Below are 21,102 nucleotides of genomic sequence, written 5' to 3' on the forward strand. Positions count from 1 at the left end.
CAGTATCTACCTCCAAAATCGAAATTTAGTAAATTTATAACCATCTCCTAGATATCCGAGGGTAAATTTCTTATATCATTGACATGTGATAATTTGACGAAGGCTTACTATAGCTTAGTCAACTTTTGGCAAGGCCTAATACCGTTTTTGCATGACTGTCGCCGTCAAATTCCTTTTAAAGCATAGATCATTAGATCATATAGTATCCACCCTTGACTTTCATTACGCAACACACGTTGGATTCGTAAACCTCGACGTGCACCACGATTAGAAGCATTAAAATGCAAAAACAACACACTGACCGCATACATTTTTGGTAAATAACAGAGTCACTACAGTCTACAGCTGTTTTCGGGGCTGAACGAGCGACCGAGAGGGCGTAAAAGAAAAAGCCTCCGGCGGCCGGTCTCTTAAAGGGGGTAGTTTCGAGGGAACGAAATTCAAATGCAAGGCGCGTCCCTTCAACAAAAAACATTGAATTCGTTTTACGCAATTACAGAAGTTCATTTACATCTGGCACTTATAATATTGAAATTTTATACAATTAAGTAATATTTAAGAAAACAAAGCACTACTTTCAAAGTCTAAACTTTAAAAGTACGACGATACGAGAAGGCGAAGTAACGGGCAACGAGAAATAAACATTTTTATAAACGGCAAAAATTAACGGTAAGCCAAGGCTTAGCGCAATTTCACCGCCTTAAAAAAAGTGCCAAGTTTACAAATAGATTGTGGGACAATAAAAAGGTGGAAAATTATGAAATTAGGCTTATATTAAAGCTTGAAACCTACTTTATATTATATTTAAAATCCATCCATGAGCAAATCCTCAAAACATATGAAAATGACAACGAAAAAGGACCCACTCTAAAATGTTTTCCCCTTAAAAAAAATGGCGGCCACAAACGGCCCAAAACGGGGTGAAAAGGGGAAAAGAGCTATTAAAGCAGTGTTATCTCACTATCGATAGGCCATTTCAACCAAAAGGCATTAAGAATAAACTATCGGATTATTATGAGGGAACTATACGTAAAAAAGGCCAATATTGGTCGCACTGATATCTACTAATAAAACAGTGTATCCATGCTAAAATATCGCAGATTGGGGTAGTTTTTAAAATTTTAAATTAAACATACTTAAAATTAATTTTTCTCAAAAACCTTAAAAATGGTCCTAGAAAAAGGTTTAAATTTTGATATAAAACCGTTCCCAAACGTAACGAACGAATATTTCATTTCAAAAGGGTGGCGACAATATGGCTAAATTTGAAAAAACGCCATGTTATTTCTATGGGAAAATTTAACTTTTTCACCAAAAGGGCTGATTAATTTTATGGAAATGAAAACCACCCTTAGCAACTTTATTTTTATACAATAAACTAATGGGTGGATCGTCTTGAAATTTTAACCACATATTGAGGGCCCGAATTGTAGTTCTGTGGAATGTTTTCAAAGCAGTTAATACGATACAAAAAAGTTATAACCAATCAAAAAAACATCCTTATACATTAAAGTCGGTATGAAGTCTTATCTAAGAGAGCTATCGCTCTCCTAGAATAATTTGAAAATATTCAAGATGTATTTTTTTCCAAGTATTCATGATGCATTTTTTCTCAATATATTCATGAAGAATTTTTTTTCAAATATTCAAGATGGATTTTTCTAAATATTCATGATAGATTTTTTCTTAGTTATCATGATTGATTTTTCTAAATTTTCATGATTAAATTCTGGAAAATATTCATGATGAGATTCTTAAAAATGTTCATGATCAAATTTTCAAAAATATTCATGATTCAAATTTTCAAAAATATTCATGATTCAAATTTTCAAAAATATTTATGATTCAATTTTTCCAAATATTCATGATAAAATTCCTGAATATTTTCATTAGTGAATAAACGTAAATCGTAACATCATCTCCAACGTAGGCAGGCACTTGTTTACCGTGATTATACACTTTGGCGTGGCTGATGAATTAAGTGATTGCCATGCTGTAAGCTTAAAAAACAAGGCAGTCTACCTACTCGGAAACAAAATACAAAAGGTATTTTTATCTCGTTTCATGAAGCCCAGCCCCTATTATTATTATTATTATTATTATGATGATGTTGATGACTGTGTAAATTCAAGTGAACTACTTATATAGTTTTTTATATACACATTAGAAATCCATTTCATTCATTTTTGGAAGACTACTTTTTTAAATACAACGTTCTATAATTAACCTTAGATTTAACAAAAAATATATGGCATTCTAAAAGTTAAAGTCATAGTTGTCTCATTTCAAAAGTGGTGGAAAAATTAAACTTCCAGACAAAAGGATAAGTATTCGAATATCAATATTTTCATGTCATTAGAACAAGTGAGTCTTTTTAAATTAAATAATATAATAATTCTAACCATTATCTTCGGAGAATACCATCCATTTCGCAATGAAAATTAATATTCGCATCCTTCTTCAAGAATTTGTCGTTGTTAGATTCTTCTCTAATTCATGTCATCATGAATCTTCATTCCCGATTTTCCGCTACATTTCCATGGTAGACACGTCACCTATTCTGCAAACTGGAGTTCTGCCACGATATTTATTCTCCAAGCACTCGAAACATTTCCTTACAAATTCCAACCAAACATTTATTACCGAAAGACACCAAACATTAATCACCAAAAAGCCACCCTCCCGGAAGCGACACAAAATATTGTTTCTTTAAGAGTTTAAAACATTTACTACAGAAAAGCCACAAAAGAATTAAACCCAAACCGCAATCTTCGCGCATTATAGAATATTTGCAAAATTTTTAAATTCGAAAACCCTTCCACTTTATCAATCACAACTTTTTTATTATTCCATATTCACAGACTTAACACTACCCTGCACACAAATCCAAAATTTCTACTTTCCAAAGCGCCATCCAAAACCTTTATTTCTAAGTTGGAACCCTATTGTCCTTTTAAAATCAAGACCCTACTGGCAATTAACTAATAAATTGCCACATTACTGAACGTAATTCTTAAAACATCAGAGTAAAACTATGCTATGGCTTGAACATCCTGTTTTTCTGATCGTAATGTTTTACTACTGAGCTAAGTTGATATAGAAGAAATAAATAATCGTTAGGCTTATTTGCCAATGTTTTGATCGTCATGTTTTAGTCATAACTTTTGATTGACTGAACCGATTGACAATTTGAAAACAGTTTTGGAATCTACGTGACAAGTTGCGTGCAACGATAGCATTGTTGATCCATTTGAAGCATTATTTCGTAACGTCATTATCGGGGGGTTTTACTATTTCCGCTTTGGCTAACGCCCTATTAGTGCCATAGTGTCATTTTTAATTTTAAAATAATCTTGAGAAGTCAACCTATTTAGAAAGTCCTATTTTGTTACTTCAGCTCAAATAGGAACAGAATGGCAGCCAAATGAAAATGTCCAGAAACTTTTGTCCGGGACTGTAACCCCGGCATCGCCGACAGGATGCAAAAGGAGATCACGGCCTTGGCCCCCAGTACGATGAAGATCAAGATCTTCGTTCCCCCCGAGAGGAAGTACTCTGTCTGGATCGGAGGATCCATTTTAGCGTCCTTGTCCACCTTCCAACAGATGTGGATCTTTAAACAAGAATACGACGCGTCTTGACCCAGCATCGTCCATCGTAAATGCATCTAAAGGGCTTCTTTTTAAGCGGCGTTGCCATTCCGGCGTTGAACGTCAGGAAACAAATCATTCCTTTATTACTTGTCCCCCACGTTCCTATTTATTGATTAAAATTAAAACCATGTAAATTTAATGATATTTTAATTTTTTTTGTTGCGCTATTGTTTCGCCCACCGCTCGTTTTCCTTAATTAAAATTAAACAAAGGAGAAATAATAAAACTTGCTAATTTTTTTGGAAATTTCGAACATTTTATTTTTATAAAAAAAATATTAGTTCATATTCATTTCATTTCTTTTTCTCGTTTAAGACTTAACGTTAATTCTAAAATCATTAAGAGTACTTTAGAACGAAATATAAGTCATCAAATTGCTAGTATTTCTACTTGAAACTAATTTTAATGACTCTCGAGGCTTTCTGTACATTTAAATGTATCGAATTTTTTAATAAAAAAAATTCGGACATTTCCCATATAGCAAAAACACGTCGTAACTACGGTTTTTTCAACACGTCTCTCACACGTCTAGCGTGTCACCAGTTTTCACGTGTTTTACACGAATTTATGTACCTTTGCAACACGACTCTTTTCAGTTAATTTTAAATATAAGTAACGTATGCTACTTGATAATTATAAAAATATAGTTTAAATCATTGTAAATGAAGCATTTTCATTTGCTGGAGTGCTAAGCCTTAGTCAAAATGAGTCCCAGGTGCCCCCCCCCCCCCAGGCAAGATTTGTTCTGTTTTGAGCTGTACCCAAAAAGGAAATTCCAAATGTGTAAGTATAGTTAAGTGAGTTTAAATTACTCCCAATAATTGTCAATTGTATTTCACATTTCTTACCATAGTTTACCTTTGTTAGAAAACAAATCCTTGAGATTGCTTTGACTTAAGAAAATCCGCCGCCGAGACTTCATTTAAAAACCAATAAAGTACATTTATGTGCGTTCAAAACATTTTAAAAGGTCTGATTATGACTCTGGATGTGGAAATGGCAAGAATATACTGAAGAAAGGGACGGTTCCTTCTGTATTTACGGGGGATTTTACCACTGGTACCAAAATATTTGACTCTGCAGACACTGTGGCTGAAAGTTTATATAATACCGAAGATCAGGAATCTGTTGTTAAAGATATGGTATCGGATATGATCACGGTTGTCACTTCAACAGAGGAGTACATGCCATCCGTAGCCATTTATTGTAATTGTGAATGTTCGAAGAAAGTGAAAGAGTTGGAAGTGCAAGCGATAGAGATGGAAGCGAAAGCGAAAGAGTTGGAAGCGAAAGTGGAAGAATTGGAAGCAAAAGGGAAAGAATTAGAAGCGTGCATCGCTGAACTAAACTTCAAAGTATCTATCAACAACTCAAAAAAGTAGAAAAGGACTCACTTGATGTAAAGCATAGGGCCAAAATTGCTGAGCAGAGCAATAATGAGGTTAAACCTAGTATAGACAGAATAAAGGATCACAACAAGGATATATATTATTCTGCACTGGCCTGCCTTGTTATGATAAACCAATCTGCAATACTTTTTTGATATCCCGAGATTGGAAATATCAGACCGCCATTATCAGCCGCGTTCAAATTCATAACTGAGGACCGTAAAAGTTGAATTAAATAATTGATTTAAATAACAAGCACAAGGCGTATGAAACAGCTCCAGCGAGAGCACCGTCGCCATTTTGGTGTACTTGTATTTCTATGGATTAATAGACTCCGGTAATGAACACTGAAATTTAATAACAACGGGTTTGTACAACGTCGTCATCCTGACCAAAACTATTGATCGCGTCTGCTAGAACTTAAGATGGAGTAATAAACATTTTAAAAATAGATAGGAACATGGAGTATTATACATTGAGTAGAACTAGGTTATGACAGGTGGACTAGGACAGTACAGTGGAGAAAATCCCGTTGCCGGTGGACGGCGAGACGGAAATGGTCGGGGGGTCGAGACTATAACCGAACCTTCGTTTGTCCCTGAATTAGGTTCCGCCAGCCAGAGGAAACCCTTACCGAAAAAAAACCTCTAAAAAACGTCTTCAGCCCAACCTAAGACGTGCTTTAGAGGTGGTATTTTCGGTAAGGGAAAGACCTCAGTCTACAGGTTCAGAGGGATCTAAAAAGAAAAGGAGGGTGAAGCCCATCATCGAGACGGACAAGTTACAAAAACAAATCAATCTTGATGAGATAATGACCCAGATATTGGCCGATCCTGAAGAGGATAAATTTTTTTCACTCTTTCTTTTCATTTATATACTAAACAATAAAAAATTTAAAATATCTTCACCCTCCCATAGGCGTAGAGTTCTATAGGCCCGTGGGGCCCGAGCCCCCTCAAAAATTTGTCATCCATAATACCGATTTCATGAAGATAGTGACTTCAAACTGATGATTACATTAAACTTAAAAATGACCCAACTGATAGGATAGATAAAAAAGCACATGTTATAGTTAATGATGCTATAAAAAACCAAGAAATAGAGAAAGATAAAAAATTTCAATATTTTCCACCAATATTAAAAATTCCCCATATATATGGATTAGTAAAAATCCATAAAAAGGACAACCCACTTAGAATAATAGTATCATCAATTAATAGTCCCACATATACTTGTGCGAAACAAATAGTGAGACTATTATCTCCGTTAATAGGAACAACCAATAATGGGATAAAAAACACCCAAGAATTTGCATCAGATATTAGAAACCAAGAACTAGATTATGATGATGAAATTTGTAGTCTTGATGTCGTTAATTTATATGGAAGTATACCAATACCGTTAGCTTTAACAATATTAAAAACAAAATTAAAATCGGATAAAACACTTAAAAATAGAACAACCTTGAGCCTCGAAACTATCCTAAAATTGACAGAAATTTGTTTAACAGACACATATTTTTTATTTGAAAATAATTTTTATGCACAAAAAAACGGCCTAGCAATGGGAAACCCTTTATCAGCACCAATAGCAAATTTAGTTATGGAACATATTGAGATGAGCATTTTAAGGAAAACAATAGTAAAACAAAATATAATATTATGAAAAAGATTCATGGATGATGTCTTCCTAATCAAGAAGAAATCGTTAAAAACCGAAAAATTGTTAGAGATAGTAAATAAAATACAGAAAGACATCCAATTTACATATGTAGGGGAAAATTATAAGTGCTTACCATTCCTAGACTTGCTAGTGAGACATAAAAATAAAAATTTTTCGTGTTCAACGTATCAAAAACCCACACATGCTAAAACCTTTTTAAATTTCCAATCATCTCATAGTGATAATATTAAAATAGGAATTGTAAAATCATTTAAAAATAGAATAGAAATTTTATCGGATGATCCGTTAAAGGACAAAAATAAATTTAAAAAACAATTCATAACAAGTGGGTACCCAGAACACATTGTTAATCAAATTTTGAAAACCATGACGTAAAGAACAATAACCCAAAAGAAAAAACAGAACACATAATTTCATTACCATATATTAAAGGAATATCAGAAAAAACGAAGAGGCAATTCAAAAAATATAATTTAACTTTAGTTAGTAAAATAACAAATACATTAAAATCTGAATTAATTAGAAACAAACCAAAAATAGATAAAATGAAAAAAACTGGAGTGGTATACGAAATTGAATGTAATTGCAAAAAGAAATATGTAGGACAAACAAAACGTCAATTGAGGAAACGACAGACAGAGCACAAAAATTGTGTTAAAACGTTTAATGAAAACAATGGGTTAGCGGTACATCTTAAACAAAATGACGACCATCAAATTGATTGGGATTCAGTAGAAATTTTATGTCAGGAGACGAATTGGTATAAACGTTGTTTCAAGGAAGCGGTTTATATTAAGCATAGAGCCAATTTAAATTTAGACCAAGGATCAATGAAAATAAATGGGTGGGGAAGTTTTCACTTACAAAAAAGAATATACAAAAAAAAATTAAGAGTAAGACGATATGGGGTAGTATTGCTTAAAAAAACATATGTAAAAAAACTGTAAAAAATTGTTAAAAATTAGTTCTCATTCGGATAATTTTATCACATTATTGTCAAAGTTGCAGCTGAAGAGGGACCGCGGTCCGAGAGCTCCTGCGTATATTTAAATTAATAAATAATTTTAAAATCTCCATGAAGTATCAGACTCATTTTATTTAAATTTAAATAATTAATAGAACCATGGACCAGAAGTTTAACATTTATGATTACATCACTATTATATGAAAAACTAACTGATACCAAAATAGCAAATGCTACTTTGCATTAACATAGCAGAGCGTGGTTTCGATCCACGGACCTCTGGGTTATGGGCCCAGCACGCTTCCATTGCGCCAATCTGCTTACATGATCATTGTATGAACAAACTAACTTATATCAAAATAGTAAGTGCTATTTTGCATTAATTTAGCAGAGCGTGGTTTCGATCCACGGACCTCTGGGTTATGGGCCCAGCGCGCTTCCACTGCGCCACTCTGCTTACATCGCCGTTATATGAAAAACTAACTGATACCAAAATAGCAAATGCTAATTTTCAATAACATGGCAGAGCGTGGTTTCGATCCACGGACCTCTGGGTTTTGGGCCCAGCGCGCTTCCACTGCGCCACTCTGCTTAAAACACCATTATATGAAAAACTAACTGATACCAAAATAGCAAATGCTACTTTTCAATAACATGGCAGAGCGAGGTTTCGATCCACGGACCTCTGGGTTTTGGGCCCAGCGCGCTTCCACTGCGCCATTCTGCTTACATCACCATTATATGAAAAACTAACTGATAGCAAAATAGCAAATGCTACTTTGCAATAACATAGCAGAGCGTGGTTTCGATCCACGGACCTCTGGGTTATGGGCCCAGCACGCTTCCACTGTGCCACACTGCTTACATCACCATTACATGAAAAACTAACTGATAGCAAAATAGCAAGTGCTATTTTGCTTTAATTTAGAAGAGCGTGGTTTCGATCCACGGACCTCTGGGTTATGGGCCCAGCACGATTCCACTGCGCCATTCTGCTTACATCACCATTATATGAAAAACTAACTGATACCAAAATAGCAAGTGCTATTTTTCTTTAATTTAGCAGAGCGTGGTTTCGATCCACGGACCTCTGGGTTATGGGCCCAGCACGCTTCCACTGCGCCACACTGCTTACATCACCATTACATGAAAAACTAACTGATAGCAAAATAGCAAGTGCTATTTTGCTTTAATTTAGAAGAGCGTGGTTTCGATCCACGGACCTCTGGGTTTTGGGCCCAGCACGCTTCCACTGCGCCATTCTGCTTACATGATCATCGTATGAACAAACTAACTTATATCAAAATAGCAAGTGCTATTTTTCTTTAATTTAGCAGAGCGTGGTTTCGATCCACGGACCTCTGGGTTATGGGCCCAGCACGCTTCCACTGCGCCACTCTGCTTACATCACCATTATATGAAAAACTAACTCATACCAAAATAGCAAATGCTACTTTGCATTAACATAGCAGAGCGTGGTTTCGATCCACGGACCTCTGGGTTATGGGCCCAGCACGCTTCCACTGCGCCACTCTGCTTACATCACCATTATATGAAAAACTAACTGATACCAAAATAGCAAATGCTACTTTTCAATAACATAGCAGAGCGTGGTTTCGATCCACGGACCTCTGGGTTATGGGCCCAGCACGCTTCCAATGCGCCACTCTGCTTACATAACCATTATATGAAAAACTAACTGATACCAAAATAGCAAATGCTACTTTGCATTAACATAGCAGAGCGTGGTTTCGATCCACGGACATCTGGGTTATGGGCCCAGCACGCTACACTGCGCCACTCTGCTTACATCACCATTATATGAAAAACTAACTGATACCAAAATAGCAAATGCTACTTTTCAACAACATAGCAGAGCGTGGTCTCGATCCACGGACCTCTGGGTTATGGGCCCAGCACGCTTCCATTGCGCCACTCTGCTTACATGATCATTGTATGAACAAACAAACTTATATCAAAATAGCAAGTGCTATTTTGCGTTAATTTAGCAGAGCGTGGTTTCGATCCACGGACCTCTGGGTTATGGGCCCAGTACGCTTCCACTGCGCCACTCTGCTTACATCACCATTATATGAAAAACTAACTCATACCAAAATAGCAAATGCTACTTTGCATTAACATAGCAGAGCGTGGTTTCGATCCACGGACCTCTGGGTTTTGGGCCCAGCACGCTTCCACTGCGCCACTCTGCTTACATCACCATTATATGAAAAACTAACTGATACCAAAATAGCAAATGCTACTTTGCAATAACATAGCAGAGCGTGGTTTCGATCCACGGACCTCTGGGTTTTGGGCCCAGCACGCTTCCACTGCGCCACTCTGCTTACATCACCATTATATGAAAAACTAACTCATACCAAAATAGCAAATGCTACTTTGCATTAACATAGCAGAGCGTGGTTTCGATCCACGGACCTCTGGGTTATGGGCCCAGCACGCTTCCACTGCGCCACTCTGCTTACACCACAATTATATGAAAAACTAACTGATACCATAAGAGCAAATGCTACTTTGCATTAACATAGCAGAGCGTGGTTTCGATCCACGGACCTCTGGGTTATGGGTCCAGCACGCTTCCACTGCGCCACTCTGCCTACATAACCATTATATGAAAAACTAACTGATAGCAAAATAGCAAAGCGTGGTTTCGATCCACTGACCTCTGGGTTATGGGCCCAGCACGCTTCCACTGCGCCATTCTGCTTACATGATCATTGTATGAACAAACTAACTTATATCAAAATAGCAAGTGCTATTTTGCTTTAATTTAGCAGAGCGTGGTTTCGATCCACGGACCTCTGGGTTATGGGCCCAGCACGCTTCCACTGCGCCACTCTGCTTACATCACCAATATATGAAAAACTAACTGATACCAAAAGAGCAAATGCTACTTTGCATTAACATAGCAGAGCGTGGTTTCGATCCACGGACCTCTGGGTTATGGGCCCAGCACGCTTCCACTGCGCCACTCTGCTTACATCACCATTATATAAAAAATTAACTGATACCAAAATAGCAAATGCTACTTTGCATTAACATAGCAGAGCGTGGTTTCGATCCACGGACCTCTGTGTTATGGGCCCAGCACGCTTCCACTGCGCCACTCTGCTTACACCACAATTATATGAAAAACTAACTCATACCAAAATAGCAAATGCTACTTTGCATTAACATAGCAGAGCGTGGTTTCGATCCACGGACCTCTGGGTTATGGGCCCAGCACGCTTCCACTGCGCCACTCTGCTTACATCGCCATTATATGAAAAACTAACTGATACCAAAATAGCAAATGCTACTTTGCATTAACATAGCAGAGCGTGGTTTCGATCCACGGACCTCTGGGTTTTGGGCCCAGCACGCTTCCACTGCGCCACTCTGCTTACATCACCATTATATGAAAAACTAACTGATACCATAAGAGCAAATGCTACTTTGCATTAACATAGCAGAGCGTGGTTTCGATCCACGGACCTCTGGGTTATGGGCCCAGTACGCTTCCACTGCGCCACTCTGCTTACATCGCCATTATATGAAAAACTAACTGATACCAAAATAGCAAATGCTACTTTGCATTAACATAGCAGAGCGTGGTTTCGATCCACGGACCTCTGGGTTTTGGGCCCAGCACGCTTCCACTGCGCCACTCTGCTTACATCACCATTATATGAAAAACTAACTGATACCAAAATAGCAAATGCTACTTTGCAATAACATAGCAGAGCGTGGTTTCGATCCACGGACCTCTGGGTTTTGGGCCCAGCACGCTTCCACTGCGCCACTCTGCTTACATCACCATTATATGAAAAACTAACTCATACCAAAATAGCAAATGCTACTTTGCATTAACATAGCAGAGCGTGGTTTCGATCCACGGACCTCTGGGTTATGGGCCCAGCACGCTTCCACTGCGCCACTCTGCTTACATCACCATTATATGAAAAACTAACTGATACCAAAATAGCAAATGCTACTTTGCATTAACATAGCAGAGCGTGGTTTCGATCCACGGACCTCTGGGTTATGGGCCCAGCACGCTTCCACTGCGCCACTCTGCTTACATCACCATTATATGAAAAACTAACTGATACCAAAATAGCAAATGCTACTTTGCATTAACATAGCAGAGCGTGGTTTCGATCCACGGACCTCTGGGTTATGGGCCCAGCACGCTTCCACTGCGCCACTCTGCTTACATCACCATTATATGAACAAACTAACTTATATCAAAATAGCAAGTGCTATTTTGCTTTAATTTAGCAGAGCGTGGTTTCGATCCACGGACCTCTGGGTTATGGGCCCAGTACGCTTCCACTGCGCCACTCTGCTTACATCGCCATTATATGAAAAACTAACTGATACCAAAATAGCAAATGCTACTTTGCATTAACATAGCAGAGCGTGGTTTCGATCCACGGACCTCTGGGTTTTGGGCCCAGCACGCTTCCACTGCGCCACTCTGCTTACATCACCATTATATGAAAAACTAACTGATACCAAAATAGCAAATGCTACTTTGCAATAACATAGCAGAGCGTGGTTTCGATCCACGGACCTCTGGGTTTTGGGCCCAGCACGCTTCCACTGCGCCACTCTGCTTACATCACCATTATATGAAAAACTAACTCATACCAAAATAGCAAATGCTAATTTTCAATAACATGGCAGAGCGTGGTTTCGATCCACGGACCTCTGGGTTTTGGGCCCAGCACGCTTCCACTGCGCCACTCTGCTTACATCAACATTATATGAAAAACTAACTGATACCAAAATAGCAAATGCTACTTTGCATTAACATAGCAGAGCGTGGTTTCGATCCACGGATCTGTGTTATGGGCCCAGCACGCTTCCACTGCGCCACTCTGCTTACATCACCATTATATGAAAAACTAACTCATACCAAAATAGCAAATGCTACTTTGCATTAACATAGCAGAGCGTGGTTTCGATCCACGGACCTCTGGGCTATGGGCCCAGCACGCTTCCACTGCGCCACTCTGCTTACATCACCATTATATGAAAAACTAACTGATACCAAAATAGCAAATGCTACTTTTCAATAACATAGCAGAGCGTGGTTTCGATCCACGGACCTCTGGGTTATGGGCCCAGCACGCTTCCACTGCGCCACTCTGCTTACATCACCAATATATGAAAAACTAACTGATACCATAAGAGCAAATGCTACTTTGCATTAACATAGCAGAGCGTGGTTTCGATCCACGGACCTCTGGGTTATGGGTCCAGCACGCTTCCACTGCGCCACTCTGCCTACATAACCATTATATGAAAAACTAACTGATAGCAAAATAGCAAAGCGTGGTTTCGATCCACTGACCTCTGGGTTATGGGCCCAGCACGCTTCCACTGCGCCATTCTGCTTACATGATCATTGTATGAACAAACTAACTTATATCAAAATAGCAAGTGCTATTTTGCTTTAATTTAGCAGAGCGTGGTTTCGATCCACGGACCTCTGGGTTATGGGCCCAGCACGCTTCCACTGCGCCACTCTGCTTACATCACCAATATATGAAAAACTAACTGATACCAAAAGAGCAAATGCTACTTTGCATTAACATAGCAGAGCGTGGTTTCGATCCACGGACCTCTGGGTTATGGGCCCAGCACGCTTCCACTGCGCCACTCTGCTTACATCACCATTATATGAAAAACTAACTGATACCAAAATAGCAAATACTACTTTGCATTAACATAGCAGAGCGTGGTTTCGATCCACGGACCTCTGGGTTATGGGCCCAGCACGCTTCCACTGCGCCACTCTGCTTACATCACAATTATATGAAAAACTAACTCATACCAAAATAGCAAATGCTACTTTGCATTAACATAGCAGAGCGTGGTTTCGATCCACGGACCTCTGGGTTATGGGCCCAGCACGCTTCCACTGCGCCACTCTGCTTACATCACCATTATATGAAAAACTAACTGATACCAAAATAGCAAATGCTACTTTGCATTAACATAGCAGAGCGTGGTTTCGATCCACGGATCTGTGTTATGGGCCCAGCACGCTTCCACTGCGCCACTCTGCTTACATCACCATTATATGAAAAACTAACTCATACCAAAATAGCAAATGCTACTTTGCATTAACATAGCAGAGCGTGGTTTCGATCCACGGACCTCTGGGCTATGGGCCCAGCACGCTTCCACTGCGCCACTCTGCTTACATCACCATTATATGAAAAACTAACTGATACCAAAATAGCAAATGCTACTTTTCAATAACATAGCAGAGCGTGGTTTCGATCCACGGACCTCTGGGTTATGGGCCCAGCACGCTTCCACTGCGCCACTCTGCTTACATCACCAATATATGAAAAACTAACTGATACCATAAGAGCAAATGCTACTTTGCATTAACATAGCAGAGCGTGGTTTCGATCCACGGACCTCTGGGTTATGGGTCCAGCACGCTTCCACTGCGCCACTCTGCCTACATAACCATTATATGAAAAACTAACTGATAGCAAAATAGCAAAGCGTGGTTTCGATCCACTGACCTCTGGGTTATGGGCCCAGCACGCTTCCACTGCGCCATTCTGCTTACATGATCATTGTATGAACAAACTAACTTATATCAAAATAGCAAGTGCTATTTTGCTTTAATTTAGCAGAGCGTGGTTTCGATCCACGGACCTCTGGGTTATGGGCCCAGCACGCTTCCACTGCGCCACTCTGCTTACATCACCAATATATGAAAAACTAACTGATACCAAAAGAGAAAATGCTACTTTGCATTAACATAGCAGAGCGTGGTTTCGATCCACGGACCTCTGGGTTATGGGCCCAGCACGCTTCCACTGCGCCACTCTGCTTACATCACCATTATATGAAAAACTAACTGATACCAAAATAGCAAATACTACTTTGCATTAACATAGCAGAGCGTGGTTTCGATCCACGGACCTCTGGGTTATGGGCCCAGCACGCTTCCACTGCGCCACTCTGCTTACATCACAATTATATGAAAAACTAACTCATACCAAAATAGCAAATGCTACTTTGCATTAACATAGCAGAGCGTGGTTTCGATCCACGGACCTCTGGGTTATGGGCCCAGCACGCTTCCACTGCGCCACTCTGCTTACATCACCATTATATGAAAAACTAACTGATACCAAAATAGCAAATGCTACTTTGCATTAACATAGCAGAGCGTGGTTTCGATCCACGGATCTGTGTTATGGGCCCAGCACGCTTCCACTGCGCCACTCTGCTTACATCACCATTATATGAAAAACTAACTCATACCAAAATAGCAAATGCTACTTTGCATTAACATAGCAGAGCGTGGTTTCGATCCACGGACCTCTGGGCTATGGGCCCAGCACGCTTCCACTGCGCCACTCTGCTTACATCACCATTATATGAAAAACTAACTGATACCAAAATAGCAAATGCTACTTTTCAATAACATAGCAGAGCGTGGTTTCGATCCACGGACCTCTGGGTTATGGGCCCAGCACGCTTCCACTGCGCCACTCTGCTTACATCACCAATATATGAAAAACTAACTGATACCATAAGAGCAAATGCTACTTTGCATTAACATAGCAGAGCGTGGTTTCGATCCACGGACCTCTGGGTTATGGGTCCAGCACGCTTCCACTGCGCCACTCTGCCTACATAACCATTATATGAAAAACTAACTGATAGCAAAATAGCAAAGCGTGGTTTCGATCCACTGACCTCTGGGTTATGGGCCCAGCACGCTTCCACTGCGCCATTCTGCTTACATGATCATTGTATGAACAAACTAACTTATATCAAAATAGCAAGTGCTATTTTGCTTTAATTTAGCAGAGCGTGGTTTCGATCCACGGACCTCTGGGTTATGGGCCCAGCACGCTTCCACTGCGCCACTCTGCTTACATCACCAATATATGAAAAACTAACTGATACCAAAAGAGCAAATGCTACTTTGCATTAACATAGCAGAGCGTGGTTTCGATCCACGGACCTCTGGGTTATGGGCCCAGCACGCTTCCACTGCGCCACTCTGCTTACATCACCATTATATGAAAAACTAACTGATACCAAAATAGCAAATACTACTTTGCATTAACATAGCAGAGCGTGGTTTCGATCCACGGACCTCTGGGTTATGGGCCCAGCACGCTTCCACTGCGCCACTCTGCTTACATCACAATTATATGAAAAACTAACTCATACCAAAATAGCAAATGCTACTTTGCATTAACATAGCAGAGCGTGGTTTCGATCCACGGACCTCTGGGTTATGGGCCCAGCACGCTTCCACTGCGCCACTCTGCTTACATCACCATTATATGAAAAACTAACTGATACCAAAATAGCAAATGCTACTTTGCATTAACATAGCAGAGCGTGGTTTCGATCCACGGACCTCTGGGTTATGGGCCCAGCACGCTTCCACTGCGCCACTCTGCTTACATCACAATTATATGAAAAACTAACTCATACCAAAATAGCAAATGCTACTTTGCATTAACATAGCAGAGCGTGGTTTCGATCCACGGACCTCTGGGTTATGGGCCCAGCACGCTTCCACTGCGCCACTCTGCTTACATCACCATTATATGAAAAACTAACTGATACCATAAGAGGAAATGCTACTTTGCATTAACATAGCAGAGCGTGGTTTCGATCCACGGACCTCTGGGTTATGGGCCAAGCACGCTTCCACTGCGCCACTCTGCTTACATCACCATTATATGGTTAGCATGGACTTGATCCAGCGGCCAAGAGTGGCGCTGATGCCAAATCTCTCAACAGCTTCAGTAATAACCGAGCTAGAGACCTTGTCAAAGGCCCCCTCGATATCGAGGAAGACAGCCAGTGAAATTTCCTGAAACTCGAATGCCCTATCCAGGCAATTCGTAAGGCCGTGAAGGGCCGTCTCAGTGGATTTGCCTTTTTGGTAGGCAAATTGTGAAGAAGAGAGAGGAGTTACCGAAAGTACCTCGTCTCTGATGTACCTGTCCACCAACTTCTCCAGAATTTTGAGGAAGATTGAGGTCAGGCATATGGGTCTAAATGCTTTCGCCTCGAGATAGGAAGCCTTCCCGGGCTTGGGAATAAAGATGACCCTAGAGCGTTTCCAGTCACGAGGTATGTGACCGAGAGCAATGCAAAGTCTGTAGATCTTGCATAGCGGAGAGGCGATGTGGTCTAAGCCCTCCTGCAAAAGCAGAGGGAAGACCCCATCGGGTCCCGGAGACTTGTAGGGCTCAAAACAGTTGACAGCCCACCGAAGCTTGGGAATCGTGACAACCTGTCTGGCTACAAGCCAGTCTTCCCTCTTAGCCCTGTGCAGGACGGTATGTTATCGATTGGGCGTGTTATCAAAACAGCATTGTCCAAAACGGCTTTTTCATAAACGCGTTTGCCATTATAGCCATTTCTCGTTATAGCGCATTTTGATTACAGCGTTTATATCTTGAGCGTACGAAAGTACGCCTTTTCCAAAATGTTGTTGTTTATCTTCATTAACTTCCCAAAATAATATGCCTTTTCCAAAAAATTATATTTTATATTTACTTCCGATAAAACATTACTCCTTTTTGCATAATATTGTTCTTTGTCCTATATACTTAATATAATAGAGATTTCCCTCCCTATCATTCACAGTTTGGTCGGAAACAGCAACCGCTGTTTTGGGAAATAGCGCTGTATTGAGAAACGCGGAAACAGCAACCGCGGTTTTGCTTGTACGCGGTTTTGCAAACCGCTGTTTTGGGAACCGCTTTATTCCAAAACGCTCTTTTGAAACCCAAAAAACCTATTGTTTTCGATTAATTTCACATTAAATATGGTTATTAAAGGAATAGCGACGTGATTTAAAAATTATCTCAAATCTAAAGAAAACCTTACTTTTTTGAGAGTTTAAACTCTTCTGATTCCAAAAATATGCTTGATTAATATTTAAATATGAAGGAAAACACAGAAAAAACACTTTGAAAACTTGAAATTTGGGGGGCAAAAGCAAATTTGCGAAGAAGATTTTTGGCGGGTTTTCTCCTTGCTACGTCACTCACGGCATCTCGCGGAAAAGCCAAGCGCGCGCGCCCGAGACTCCCGAGTCTACTAATGCTGCGCGCGCGCGAGCAAACAAAATATAGAACTATCTCTGCGCGCGAGTCTGAATAAATTAGGCTTAACGCGGCGCGGCGACATTAACAGGCGCGTCACGTGAGCGACATCTAGAGTGAAAGTTTCTCCTTACTACGTCATCAAGCGAAACAAATTTTTAACTAGGCCTTTTCCAAACACTAAACTTTGATTGCAATTTTACAAATTTCTACGAAACCAAATACAAAAGTAAACATATCATAATAAACTAGATTTTTCAAGGATTTTTTTAGCATTTTAAGTTTGTGGGTGACGAAAATTATGTCACTAACACTTTAAGTTGAAATTAACAACTTATCTTCTTTTACTAGTGTTATTTCAGTTTATTATACGAGTTTGAACAAGAAATTCTCCCTAACTGCAAACTTTAGAGGCGTGACTGTTTGACTCTTGCGGAACGATCACTATTTTGCCCCATAACTTTTAAATATCGCTCCTTTTCAAAATGGGGAAAAATGCTTTTAAATGACAATTTAATTAATCGTAAGAATTAAACAGGAAAGTGGAGGCTGGGTGAAAGATAAGTGTAGTTTTAATTTTAATTTGTTAGTTTAATTATAAGATATCCATGAATTTACCCAAAACACGAATCTTTCACATTAATTAAACTTGATTGAGTTTAATTTAACGACTTATCTTGTTTATCTAGTGTGGATTTAGTTTATAATACAAGTTTCAATAAAATATTAACTTTAATTGCAATCACCCTAAAATTTTAATGTATGCGCTTTAGATGTATTTTAACGATCATTTAAATTAATTTGAAAGTGAAATAGGAAACTACTGTGGCTGTACGAAAAACTTGTGATGTTTTAATCTTAATTTGAGCGTGTTTCGTGAGAGTGGATTAAGCTTAAAATTTATTTGAATTTTTTACCCTAATTGCAATGTTTAGAGCAGTTTAATATTTTTGCCATATATTCGTCATTAAGGTACCCTGAACTTTTGAATTTCGCGGCAATTAATGTACTTTAAAGATAGTTTAAATTAACTTAAGTGTGAAATAGGAAATATTGGGCTTTACCAATGGCTTGGGTAGTTTTAATCATAATTAAACAGTTTATTTAAAAGTTATTTGAGATTTTATCCAAAAATGTATATTTTGGTTTAATTTCACGTTAATTATATTAAATTGAGTTAAAATTAACGTAGGATTGTGTTTTGGCAGTGTACATTTAGGTTATAAAAATGAGTTTAAATGTATGCATCACCTTAATTGCAATTTTTAGTGGAGTTTTAGATTCTCATTTTACGCTAAAGTTTTGAATTTCGCGCCTATTAAGGTACTTTGAAGATAATTTAAATTAGCTTATGTGTGGGGCTTTACCAACGGCTTGGGTAGATACAATCTTAATCAAGAACATCATTTAAGAGTTATCTGAGTTTTCATCCAAAAAATGTATATTTGGGGTTTAATTTCACGTTAATTATACTTAATTACGTTGAAATAAACTTGTCGTCAGTGCTCATTAAGCTTATAAAATGACTTTCAACAATTACTTCACCTTAATTCTAATGTTTAGAGGAGTTTTTGATTACTTCCAACACATTGCGTTCAATTTTTATCATATCCTGTTCTAGGTTTGTGGTAAGGTAAAGATTATCTATACAATATGTTAATGAATGATGTTATTCTATAGTTTAGCTTAAATACCAGTAATTAAATCAAATACCTATACAATTCATAGCAATTTAAACCAATAAACAAACGGCAATGGGGACTATGGAAATAGCAAACAACGTAACCCTCCGTTTCTAACGTGGTTACGTTGAGAGAATCTGTGATGTAAACCTGAAAATTATTTCACTAATTAAATTATATAACAACACTGTCCTACTGCATTAACCAGTACCACTGCTACTTATGAATTAAACAATCCACTGTTGGTAACAAATGATAACGTAACATCACAGTATGACTGATTCAATATGATCAAAATTGTTTTAACGAATAATCTGGTCCTCTACATTGGTTTAGTTTCAGGAATTATATCACACACCTTCACAATTAGTAGCATTTTAGTGAGATTAACAAATAATGAAACCGTGTAAACAAGACTCTTTTAACTGCCGTAGGGAAAACACATTGAGCATTTTGTCATCTTTCCTGTAATATTTTGAAGTTGAATTCTTCACAGGGTGAAAACACTACCGTTGATTTCTAAACCATAATAATTTGGATAGATATGCCATTTTTTACTTAAAACTAGAAGCGCCAACAAACAGTCATGATGAATACAGTATTAAGAATTTAAGTAGCGTAAAACCTAGGCCCTAGGTCTAGGATTTGTAGCATGAATCGAAGCAGACTGCGTATTTTTGTAATTCCAATCCAAAACAGTGCTGGAAATAAGCTTTCTTATAATCTTTAAAAGGAAAGACACTATAAACACTATATTACATAGACAAACTAAAACTTAAGCCTTGGCCGTAAAGAACGTCGAAAAGCTTACTTTAAATGATATAAAAACCTCTATTAACTGTAATTATTTACCTGAATTACTTTTCTAGACGAAAATTCGACCTGATAACGTCGTATTTCTTATTAAGGGTGCTACAGTTAATTAGAAAATACATATAAAGATGCTCAAGCTCGGATGAAATACCAAAGTAATTTGTTAGCGTCTACTGCTAAGAAATTAGGAAAATCAGCAAGAAAGCCAACATTTACATTATGTCAACGTAACTTGTTAGCACCCACAAACCTAGGCCATTCTAGTTGTCAACCAGAACGGAATGAAGAAATAGGTTGAAGCGCGCTATAAGGTTAGGCTGACCTCTGACCCAAAAGTAATTTTTTGACGTACTTTGTTAATTAGTTGAAGTACAATACTTAGACTTCATTAATTAAAAATCGCAACAGGTAAGTTTCTCATTTAAGAAATGCTTGTTAATTTAGAAGTATTCCGAAAACAAACTTCGCTATAGTTTTTCCGTATGGCCGGCTTCAATTGCCTTAAAAAACCGAAAATTTTTAAAAAATATTAAAGCAACGAAATATAATATAGGAGAGGAGTGAAAGATCCCCCGCTCCACAAGCGTAAATACCTATCTTCCCCCAGTAGTCTAGTGGAAGGGGCGATTTCCTTTCCGACCCTCTTTGTAGGCACATATAGTATAAATACATCGTTGGGTCTCTAACAGTAACAAATAACATTTTTCTTGAACCTTTCGACGAAAATATGTCAGCCCACCAGAGCCACAGTGCAAATGCTCAGGCGATTAAAAGGAAGGCTTAAGATATTGAAGAGCTTCG

General features: G+C 38.6%; 1 non-coding gene across 1 annotated transcript; it reads right to left on the bottom strand.

The window, feature by feature from the left end:
- Positions 1-8,073: 8,073 nt before the first annotated feature.
- TRNAM-CAU (transfer RNA methionine (anticodon CAU)) lies at positions 8,074-8,145 on the bottom strand. The gene has a single exon. It is a non-coding gene; the product is annotated as a tRNA-Met (tRNA).
- Positions 8,146-21,102: the final 12,957 nt, after the last annotated feature.

This window comes from Phalangium opilio, unplaced genomic scaffold (genome assembly GCF_054372755.1).
Source record: "Phalangium opilio isolate 3A_F unplaced genomic scaffold, DU_Popi_V2 ptg000060l_1, whole genome shotgun sequence".
NCBI classification, from domain to species: domain Eukaryota; kingdom Metazoa; phylum Arthropoda; class Arachnida; order Opiliones; family Phalangiidae; genus Phalangium; species Phalangium opilio.